General features: G+C 39.3%; 1 pseudogene; it reads left to right on the top strand.

Annotated features, from left to right (window-relative positions):
- The first annotated feature begins 620 nt into the window (after positions 1–620).
- Positions 621–1681, top strand: LOC127194138 (glyceraldehyde-3-phosphate dehydrogenase-like; annotated as a pseudogene).
- Positions 1682–10862: the final 9181 nt, after the last annotated feature.

Raw genomic sequence — 10862 nt, forward strand, 5'->3', positions numbered from 1 at the left:
GAATTTGCCCACCTCAACATCTATCCTATCTATGAACTGCTTGAGCATTTAAAGGGGCTGGCCCTACATATCCAAAGCTACAGGGTCTCCATGACACAGGGCAACCAACATGTGTCCCAGTGAGGATCCAGTATTGATGGTGAAGCAGAAGCCAGAGGCCTTGAACCAAACCAATGACTCATTTCAATGAACATTGCAAGCAAAGTTATTTGTGCTAAAGTTATACTGTGTGGCACACCATGACACACCACAGCTTCCATGGCAAGATGTTTTTTCTTTTATTTCTATCTTTTATCTTCTTTTAGTGTGGAGGCTTCTAGAGCAGAGGGTAGATATGGAGGAATGAGGAAATCAGTGAGATGGGGGTGTGTGATGTTCAATTCACAAAGAATCAATAAAAAAAAATTTTTTTTTAAAGGAAAGGAAGGAAAAAAGAGAAAAGTTTGTGGGAACACTGGAACAAGTTGACAAGTTCGGGGTAGCAAAAGGCAGGGGAGAGAAAAACCAGTTTTGTTTTTAAAATGTCATAATCAGCTCTCTGCTCCTCCCTGTCCCAGAGACAGCTGCATCTTTTCTTGCAGTGCTAGCCTCTTCCCTTAGACAGAATGAGGAAGGTCACAATGGTGAAAGTCAGAGTGCATGAATTTGGCTGTGTTGGGCACCTGATTATCAGGGTTTCCTACTCATCTGGCAAAGTGGAGGTTCTTTCCATCAATGATTCTTTCATTAACCTCAACCACATGGTCTACATGTTCCACTCTGACTCTAGCGATAGTGAGTTCAATGGCACAGTCAAGGCTGAGAATAGGATACTTGTCATCCACTCAAAGGACATCGCCATCTTCCAGGAGTGAGATCCTGCTAACAGCAAATGGGGTGATGCCGTTGTGGAGTTTGTCATGGAGGCTCGTGGTGTCCTCACCACCATGGAGAAGGCTGGGGCCCACTTAAAGAGTAGGGCCAAAGGGGTGATCATCTCTGCCCCCTCTGCCAATACCCCTATGTCTGTGATGGATGTGAACTACTTAGGATTGTTAGTAATGCTTCCTGTACCACCAACTGCTTAACCCCCCTGGTCAATGTCATCCATGACAACTCTGACATCACGGAAGGACTCATAACCATAGCCCATGTCATCACTTCTACCCAAAAAGCTTGTGGATGGTCCCTCTGGAAAGCTGTGGCATGATGGCTGTGGGCCTGCCCAGAGCATCATACCTGCATCCACTGGTGCTGCCATGGCTGTGGGCAAGGCCATCCCAGAGCTGAACAGAAGCTCACTGGCATGGCATTCCTGTGTTCCTATCCCCAGTATGTTTGTCATGGTTATCACATGCCAACTGGAGAAAGCTACTAAATATGATGCCATCAAGAAGGTGGTTAATCAGGCATCCTGGGGACCATTAAAGAGAATCCTGGGCTACACTGACAACCAGATTTTCTCCTGTGACTTTAACAGTGTCTCCCACTCTTCCACCTTCGATGCTGTGACTGGAATTGCTCTCAATGACAATTTGTAAAGCTCATTTCCTACTATAACAATGAATATAGCTACAGCAGCAGGGTGTGGACCCCATGGCCTCCATGGCCTCCAACGTGTAAGAAACGCCAGACTACCTACCCCAGCAAGGACACAAGAGCAAGAGAGAGGTCCTCATCTGCTGAAGAGTCCACGCTTTAACTCAGCCCCTGACACGAAGGATCTCATTCAGTTTCTATCCCAGACTCAGGGTGGGTTTCTTATTTAATGTGGAGCTAACCAGGAGTTCAGGACTTTCTTTTTTTATTTTATTTTATTAATTTGTTCATATTACATCTCAATGGTTATCCCATCCCTTGTATCCTCCCATTCCTCCCTCCCTCCCATTTTCCCCTTACTCCCTCCCCTATGACTGTGACTGAGGGGGACTTCCTCCCCCTGTATATGCTCATAGGGTATCAAGTCTCTTCTTGGTAGCCTGCTATACACAAGAATCCTCTTGTTTCTACTCCTCACCGATATGGGGTGACATACACTCACAGTATTTTGGTGAAGATTGAAACTCTTAGGTTCCACCATGAGAATGAAAAAATATTTTGGATCTTAAGGCAGTAACCAATGAATCAGATAACATCCATTCAAACCTATTTGTTTTTTATGTTCAACCCCTTTTGTAATTACTTAAGATTCTTGTTTATCTCATATATGTAATAACACTTAAAAGAATGAACACGTTTACTGCCCAATCCTCCAATCTTAGCTTCTGCAGGCTTAGAACAGTCAAAGTATCTCCTGCCCCACACTGACCACCCAGGTCATCTGGAAAGTCAAAACAGATGACAGGCTGTGTTGATGGAACCCATATGAAAACTCATCATCTCCTTCCTTTAGACTACCTATGCCTACAGAAAGAATCTCTTCTGTGTTGTGGTTTGCCTCAAGAACTAACACCAACTTGAGCCCCAAGTCATTCTGACCCATTATGTTGTAGCTGCTATAATCTTCCATTTATCAATCAGTTTGTTTAAGAGAGAAGCAACCATTCTGCTCTGGATCACCTAAATATCAGAGGCAAACCTTTACATCCTATGGCATAACAGCAACCCTATTTCCTCCTGTTGATCAGGGTCGATTATATCCTCAGTAATGATTCTTTTGGTTGCATGTGTGACTAATGGGCTCCGGATCCTGAAGAGATGGAATAGAAGCTATAAATCAAATTCCAATTGAGCTCTTATCCTGTACGCTGATGGGAGCATAGCATCCCTCAGGGTATCAGAACAGGTTTTCTTTACAACTGTTGACATGCATCCTGGTAATTGTTCTAAAGGGTGGAAGTTCATGCACAGAAGATGGTCTAGCATCGTCTATGGCCTTTAGCCTTGCATTACTGATAGCAATGTCGACTTTTGATAAACAACATGTTTGTAGACATTTCCAGGCTATGTTATTGGAGAGAGGATCATGTCCAATCTCTCAAGGCCTGTCAAGCCTGAAATTCAAAAAATGAGGAGCACAAATGCATCTGCTGACTTGTCGTTGGGAAGGAGAATCCATCTGCTTCTGTGTTCCAGGGGCAATGCATTTTATTATATAATAAACCATATGAAGCAGTATTCATTGATAGTGTGCACTATGTTCCTGTGAAGAATGGTGCCCCATCTTTATGGGTACCCTTCTTTGGAGGTCATATAGCCATATACGTTTAAAAAGACCATCCTTCTCTTGTCAGGCGATTTGCCCCAAACTAAGAGGAAATGCAGAAACCATGGGGAAAGAAAAAAATCATTATGGTACTGAAGTGAAAGTGGAAATATCATAAAAAGAAATCTTTTGGAAAGAAATTCATGTATTACCAAGTTATTGCATGTGACTACATTAATAAGAATGTCACAATGGCACTGGAGTTTGGGATATCTATGTCAGCTTAGCTCCGTGCCCTGCTATGTGAATGGTGACAAAATTTCTTAGACATATTCTGGGAGCACCATTAGTAAACACACTTGCAGTAAAATTATTGGTCTGTGCTCATGACAACTTGGCTTGTCTTTCATCCAGTTGATTCTAGTGATGACCCTCCTTTCTATTTGGAAAACATGTATAAGGAGGTGACATTTTACATGGTAGGATGCACTCAGCTCCCTCCTCACCCATTTTTAGTTTTTTTTCTTTATTGAATTAACAATAGCCATATTGGCTTCTCTTCGGCTGGTACGTTGGAACACTCTGTTCTGTTTTTCTCTATAACTCTTTATGAGTCAAAATCTGCCACTCAGACTTTGCTACTCATTATGGTAATTGCTCCCACCTGAATTCTGATGGCTAAGTGGTGCCAGCTGGCCTGCATCGTATCAGGGTCCCTATTACTTTCATGGAGTTTGTTGTGAATTGCGATTTTCTATCATGAGGCTGGCCTACCTAGAGAAACAACTGTGGACTTCTTAGTGGTATCCATTTCCCCCACTAACAATTTTCTTTAATAAACAGGGTCCCCATTGGTATCTCTCACGAATCATAGCTGGTTGGTATATTTCCCAGCTGTACCTAAGGCAGGTGCACTAGAAAGCACACCTCCTTGAGCTCTTCACTGTAGGCTATCCCTCTTTTCACATTCTCAAGGCTGAGAAGCTAGCAAATTTTATCTCATATCTGCCAGGCTATTAAAATTTGTATTGAACCCTTCATTAGGCAAATAAACATTCTGATATTTATATATCACTTGAAATTGAAAGTCTTTCACTTTCTCTGTACAGTTTTCTTTTTTTGATGCTTCAGTAATGTCCAGCAACAACTATCTAATTTACTAGCCCTTAAAATTACTCTTCTCAACTTCATATGGAGAAACAAAAAGCCCAGAATAGCAAAAACAGATCCTGTGGAGGAATCTCCATACCCAATCTCAAGCTGTACTATAGAGCAAAAGTAATTAAAACAGTGTGGTACTGATACAGCAATAGGCTGGTGGATCAATGGAATCGAATTGAAGACCCAGAGATGAATCCACACACATTTGGTCACTTGATTTTTTACAAAGAAGCCAAATCTATTCAATGGAAAACCGATAGCATCTTCAACAAATGGTGCTGGTCTAACTGGATGTCTACATGTAGAAAAATGCAACTAGACCCCCCATTTGTCACCATGCACAAAACTCAAGTCCAAGTGGATTAAAGACCTCAACATAAAACCAGAGACATTGAATCAGTTAGAGGAAAAAGTGGGGAAGAGCCTGGAACATATTGGCACAAGACACAACTTCCTGAACAGAACACCAACAGCCCAGGCCTTAAGGTCAACAATTAATATATGGAACCTCATGAGACTGAGAAGCTTCTGTAAGGCAGGAGACACTGTCAACAGAACAAAGCGACAGCATACAGACTGGGAAATGATCTTCACCAACTCTTCATCTGACAAAGGTCTAATATCCAAAATATATAAAGAACTCAAGAAATTAAACACTACCAACCCAAATAACCCAATTGAGAAATGGGGCTCAGAGCTAAAAAGAGAATTCTCAACAGAGGAATATCAAATGGCTGAGAAACACTTAAAGAAAATGCTCGACCTTGTTAGTCATCAGAGAAATGCAAATCAAAACAACACTGAGATTCCATCTTACACCCATCAGAATGGCTAAGATCAAAAATTCAAGTGACCCCCTCCCTATGTTGGCGAGGATATAAAGAAAAAGGAACACTCCTTCATTGCTGGTGGGAATGCAAACTAGTACAACCACTTTGGAAATCTGTCTGGGTCAGAGGGGAGGACATCCTATTGGGACTTTAGGTGAGAGAAGCATGGGAAAATGGGGAAATAGAAGGATCCAAAGGGTCCTGGAAACCTACAAGAAGAACATTATGACAGGTGGATCTGTGTCCTGGGGTCCTTCCTGCTTAAACTATGGCACCAGCCAAGGACAATATAGGCAGTAAACTTCGAACCCCTACCCAGACCTACCCCATGGACAGAACATTCTCCACCGTTGAATGATGAGTGAGGTCTGACTTTCATACAAACTCTAGGGCCCCATTTCTGACCACATCCCCTTGAGGGGAGGCCTGGTGACACTCAGAGGAAGGATAACAGATCACCAAGAAGAGACTCTATACCCTATGAGCAGATACAGGGGGAAGAGGCCCCCCTCAGTCACAGACAGTGGAGGGGAGTAGGGGGGAAGCAGGAGGGAGGGAGGAATGGGAGGATACAAGGGATGGGATAACAATTGAGGTGTAATGTGAATAAATTAATAAAAATATTTACATAGGAAAAAAATTACTCTTCTCTAATCTCTCTGAAAGGCTTGAAAATTTTTATCAGGGTACATATACCTTCGACCCTTATCTCTCTTTCATTTATTATCTGTGAGAGTTTTCCCAGTTGCATCACTATTGACTATTATGAGGTACATAACTGATCATCAGATGCTTGAGTATTTGTTATCATCTGGCTAGTAGGCAATCCACCCTTCAACTCTCACTTTACACTCCGCTTCTTTGAAGTACTCATAGAACCAGCTCTATTCATTCAGGTTTTCTAGAAATAGGACTGAAGGTGGAAACTGATACATAAAAGGATGTTGGTGGAAACATTCTATTGATATACTATAATGCGAAATGATTTGGCAGAGATAACAGTAGTTGGAAGAGAAAAATTAGTTGGGCTGTAATGTCATAATAATATTTCAGACGACTCTGTATAGAAATGATAGCTACCCTGGACCTTAAGAATCACTCAAATTTAAGCCAAAATAGAACAGCTCTTTATTTTTTCAACTTCACCTCCTTCTGCTATGTGTACTCTCCCAACTTCATGCCACTGGAGTGGATTGTAACCGAAAATTGTGCATAGGATTAAATTGGGTATTCACACTTCATCAAGGGCAATTTTCAGATTATAATGAAAGACTAGTAACTGCAGTTAATGGAAAAAATGTTAGCCCTAGTTCTGAAGGAAAAACTTGATGGTAGACATAGTAATCAATACAGAACCCTTCTGATTCTCTGGGCTTTTAAAGAAAAACAGATAAAATTCATCCCTTATATAACAATTTATCAAAGGCTAGTCTAGATTAAGAATTAAAATAAATTTGTTATCCATTTGAAGTTGCTTACTTTTAATTTGCTTTAATTCAAAACAAGCAAAGAAAATTGATAAAATTAAGGATGCGTGTTAATTGACTAGGCTTCCTATTGCTACTGACTATCAGGAATATTTCAGGAGTTAAGTTTCTACCTTAAAAAGGAAGATAAATTCACAAGAAATAAGGAAAGAAAGAGATAATAAAAGAAAAGGTAGAAAGCAATGAAATAGAAAAACAAGGTATAGAAAAATATATGTCTGGAAAAGCCAGAGCAAAATAAAGATAACAAACAGATTATCTTATCATTTAATGGTACAATGTTATGCTATGAAATCCAATAAAGTCAAACCATACTGACAGGAAATAGAATTGTGATGAGCTGGGAGCAAGATTAGAGGAACTAACAGGGGAAGAAAATTGGCACAAAGAAGAATGAGAAAAACACATTTTTGATGCCTTGAAGTTGCTATGGTTATATAACTATGGGAGATACCAACATTCATCCAAATGTTACCTTTTGTTTGATAAAGGTGTGGAAACCACATTCCTAATCAAATAAATTAGTTACACTCTTGAGCGAATAAAATTTAAAAATAACGGTATTTAAAAAGATTAAAAAACCTTTCTGAATATTTAATGGAAATGAAATTTCAGAGCAGTTAAAATAACATTTTAAAACACTATTTTGACCAAATATCCCATTTTTCGTGACAGTTGTTATGTCTTTTCTTTCCCTTTCCCTTTCTATAAGTAGAACCCTCCAGGGAGTTTTCCCAGTACCATTATGGGCTGTGTTCTCCCTCATAACCTTCATGCATATTTTCTCCAAAAATTATTTTCTTATTAGAGTAAATTCAGTTGAGTACCTGTGGTCTGTAGTGCATTGTTTTGTCTACCGGCTACTCAGGGATCCTTTCAGAACTCTTCCACTGTCCACTGCTGGGGAATAAAGGTTGGAGATTGTCAATCCTTTACACTCAGTATCCCTCCTACATTTGCCTATGCTAATTATACCTATCAAATCTTATCACTATTAAAGTGAAACACTTTTTTCATTTTATTTTATTAATTTATTCTTATTACATCTCAATGGTTATCCTGTCCCTTGTATCCTCGCATTCATGCCTCCCTCCTGTTTCCCCTTACTCCCCTCCCCTATGACTGTGACTGAGGGGGACCTCTTCCCCCTTTATATGCTCATAGGGTATCAAGTCTCTTCTTGGTAGCCTGAAACACTTCAATGTATAACTTCAGAATAAAACACAATGGTTTTTGTGATAAAGAATATAAGTCAAAACGCATCAGCATACTGCTATCCAAAGATTCATTTTTATAATTAGATTTAGTTGAAAATTAAAAAAAAACCTATTCCTCAAAAAAAGTAAAATAAGCTTAAAACTGAATGTTTTGAACAGATGTATAGTAAGAATTAATAAGACTTTTATCAAAATATACTCACAAAATTGACAATTTGATTATCACTGTGCTCTTATATGTGTGTGTCTATTTTAATTGTGTGTGTGTATTTTCAAATGTGCATGTATGTGTCAATACTTTCCAGCATGCATGTTTTAATTAGCTAGCATATAATGCAGCAAGTCATACAAAAACTCCACTTTAAAAGACAGTGATAAAACCAGGCCTAGTAGTGCATGCCTGTAATCCCAGCACTCAGGGAGGCAGAGGCAGGCAGATGTCTGTGAGCCTGAGGTCAGCATGGTCTACAAAGTGAGTCCAGGACAGCCAAGGCTATACAGAGAAACCTTGTTTTGAAAAACCAAAAAACCAAACAAATAAAAACATACAGGGGTACATTTACACTATTACACTACTATTATACCATAGAGTACCACTCAGCTAGTAAAAACAAGGAAATCCCAAAATTTGTTGACAAATGGATGGAACTAGAAATGATCATCCTAAATGAGTTAACCCAGAAGCAGAAAGCCTCACGTGGTATATACTCACTTATAATTGGACACTAGCCCAAGAGGCATGTCCCAAGAAAGTCTTCATGGAGATTGGGATAGATATGAGGACATCCTAATGGGACTCTAGGTGAGCAGATCTGGGCCCAGGGATTCTGCAAAAACTAGTGTACCAGCCAACGACAATACATGCAGTAAACATCAAACCCCTACTTAGATCTAGCCAATGGATAGGACATTACTAAATAATACATTTTTCAAAATTTTTGAAGGCTCTATTCAGTTAATTTATGAAAGATAGTTACAGAAGTTAATTATTTTTTATAAAGTTTTTCTTTATGTTAAACCTGAGATAATTAGGAAGATCAGCCCCCTTTCTTCTCAGAGGATGTCAGGGTAATGCAAAAACACATAGGGACAGTAGCCATATAGGAGTCTCCTTTAATTGTTTTAGATATAAATATATACTACCAACACACAAATATACAAATATATATAGACATAAATACACACATGTCTTCATACATTAATGAGCTCTGTGCATCAGTAAAGAATGCTTTATTCTTTGTACTTGGTAAAGTACTATTTAATTGAAAAAGCCAATACAACAAGTTTCAGCTGATTTTATAGTTTAACTTTTAAAACCAGTATTTATACACTGTCAATCACAACAGGATCAAAACAGCATTATAAGTGCTTTCTTAGTGTTAATTGGTTTAATACTTTATAGAAATACTAAAAGTCCCATAGCTGAGCTCTTTAAGTTCACATCTTTCTCTGTTACCTACAAATCACCCAACTGTGTACAAGTTAAGTATTTCTTCTTCACCTCCATACAGGCTCCAGGGAGAACTGCATGAAGACACCTTGTAAGCACTCAGAAGGAATGTCATGAAGTCCATAGACTACTGTCTGGGATCATCCACAGACCTGGCACATGTAAAGGCAGGAAATGGCACCTGTTGCCCCTATAGTTCAGGCTGTTTCTCTTTTCCCAGAATACAGGTCATTTGGTTCGTTTCAAAGAGTCTGTGTATGTGTGTGTGTATGTATATGTGTGTGTGTATGAGATATACACATGTGCATATATGTATATATATTTTAGACTCAGGGTTTGAATTACTTTATATCAAATTAAAATTTGAGTAATAACACTCCATATCCTGTGAACTGGGCGACATGTTCCCCTTTCTTGCCTCATACTCCTGCTCTATTTTAGTACACAGTGACCCTGTCAAGGCACGAGAGTGATTTATCCAAACACTCTTGATGTCTCTGTGGAGCTTCTGCTTGAACATCCTGGTGAGTTACAATTCTTACCATGGGTCCCACTCAGGAGCCGCAGAGACGGCTCAGCAGGGAACAGCACGTGGTATTCTTGAAGAGGACCTGGAGGGTTCAGTTCCTACCTGACAGTTCAGAACTGTCTGTACCTCCAGGTCCAGGGGCTCATGTGCATTTTTCTGGTATCACACATAACATTCGGGCAAAATAATCAAACACACAAAATAAAGTAAAGAAACCCAAAGCCATGTAAAGAAGACCATTTGGTTCTCTCAAATAAATATTATGGTTTTATCTGAATCTGGACACTACTATTCACAATACAGCAAAGGATATAATTATCTCCTCTCTGTCTCTTTTATACTAGTGTGCCACTGTGTAGGAAAGAAATGCCACATACCACACACACACCATACTAAGAACAGCTCCTGTAATGTAATAACGTTTTAGTAAATATGTATCAAATGCAAAAAAATATGCATTGAAAGTATAATGGCTCCTTAAGGACAGCTTGAGTGAAAGGTAGCCATATCTGAAATACGGAAGGAAAAACAAAAACTAAAATTTACATTGGAAAGTTGGTTGACATTCAAGTTTGCAGAAACAAATTTGGAAAAAAAAAATAATATAAAGCAGATACTCAGTTGATGGGAGCAAGCTGGAAAATGCTGTTGCCAAACCATGCTTCAGAATAATCAAGTTCTCTAAATTGAGTAGCAGTCTGAAGCATGATCCGGTGAACAGAAAAGAAAAGACCAGTGTTATTTTGACTGAATTGAAAACAGAGTGGGAAAATTTGTATTTTTTTTATCAGAAACAGAGTGGCTTTCTTCTCTCCATTTTGTGCCTAACTCTTCAGAGCTTCAGATCTCTACCAATTCCTTCTGTTCTCACTGGACTTATTTATAACTTGATTCATTTTCCAGCCTCACGTTGCTGTCAACTGAGTTTTTCCCCAACTGAAATTTAGTGTGAGCAGCTATCAGAATAGCAGCTTCCCTTGTACTCGATCCATGTTCTACAAGGCTTTCTGAATTTAGTGATGATTACCAACACAACCAAAGGGAGAACGCCTGTTAATTAGGTG

The sequence above is a fragment of the Acomys russatus genome, chromosome 10, assembly GCF_903995435.1.
Source record: "Acomys russatus chromosome 10, mAcoRus1.1, whole genome shotgun sequence".
In the NCBI taxonomy this organism is placed as follows: domain Eukaryota; kingdom Metazoa; phylum Chordata; class Mammalia; order Rodentia; family Muridae; genus Acomys; species Acomys russatus.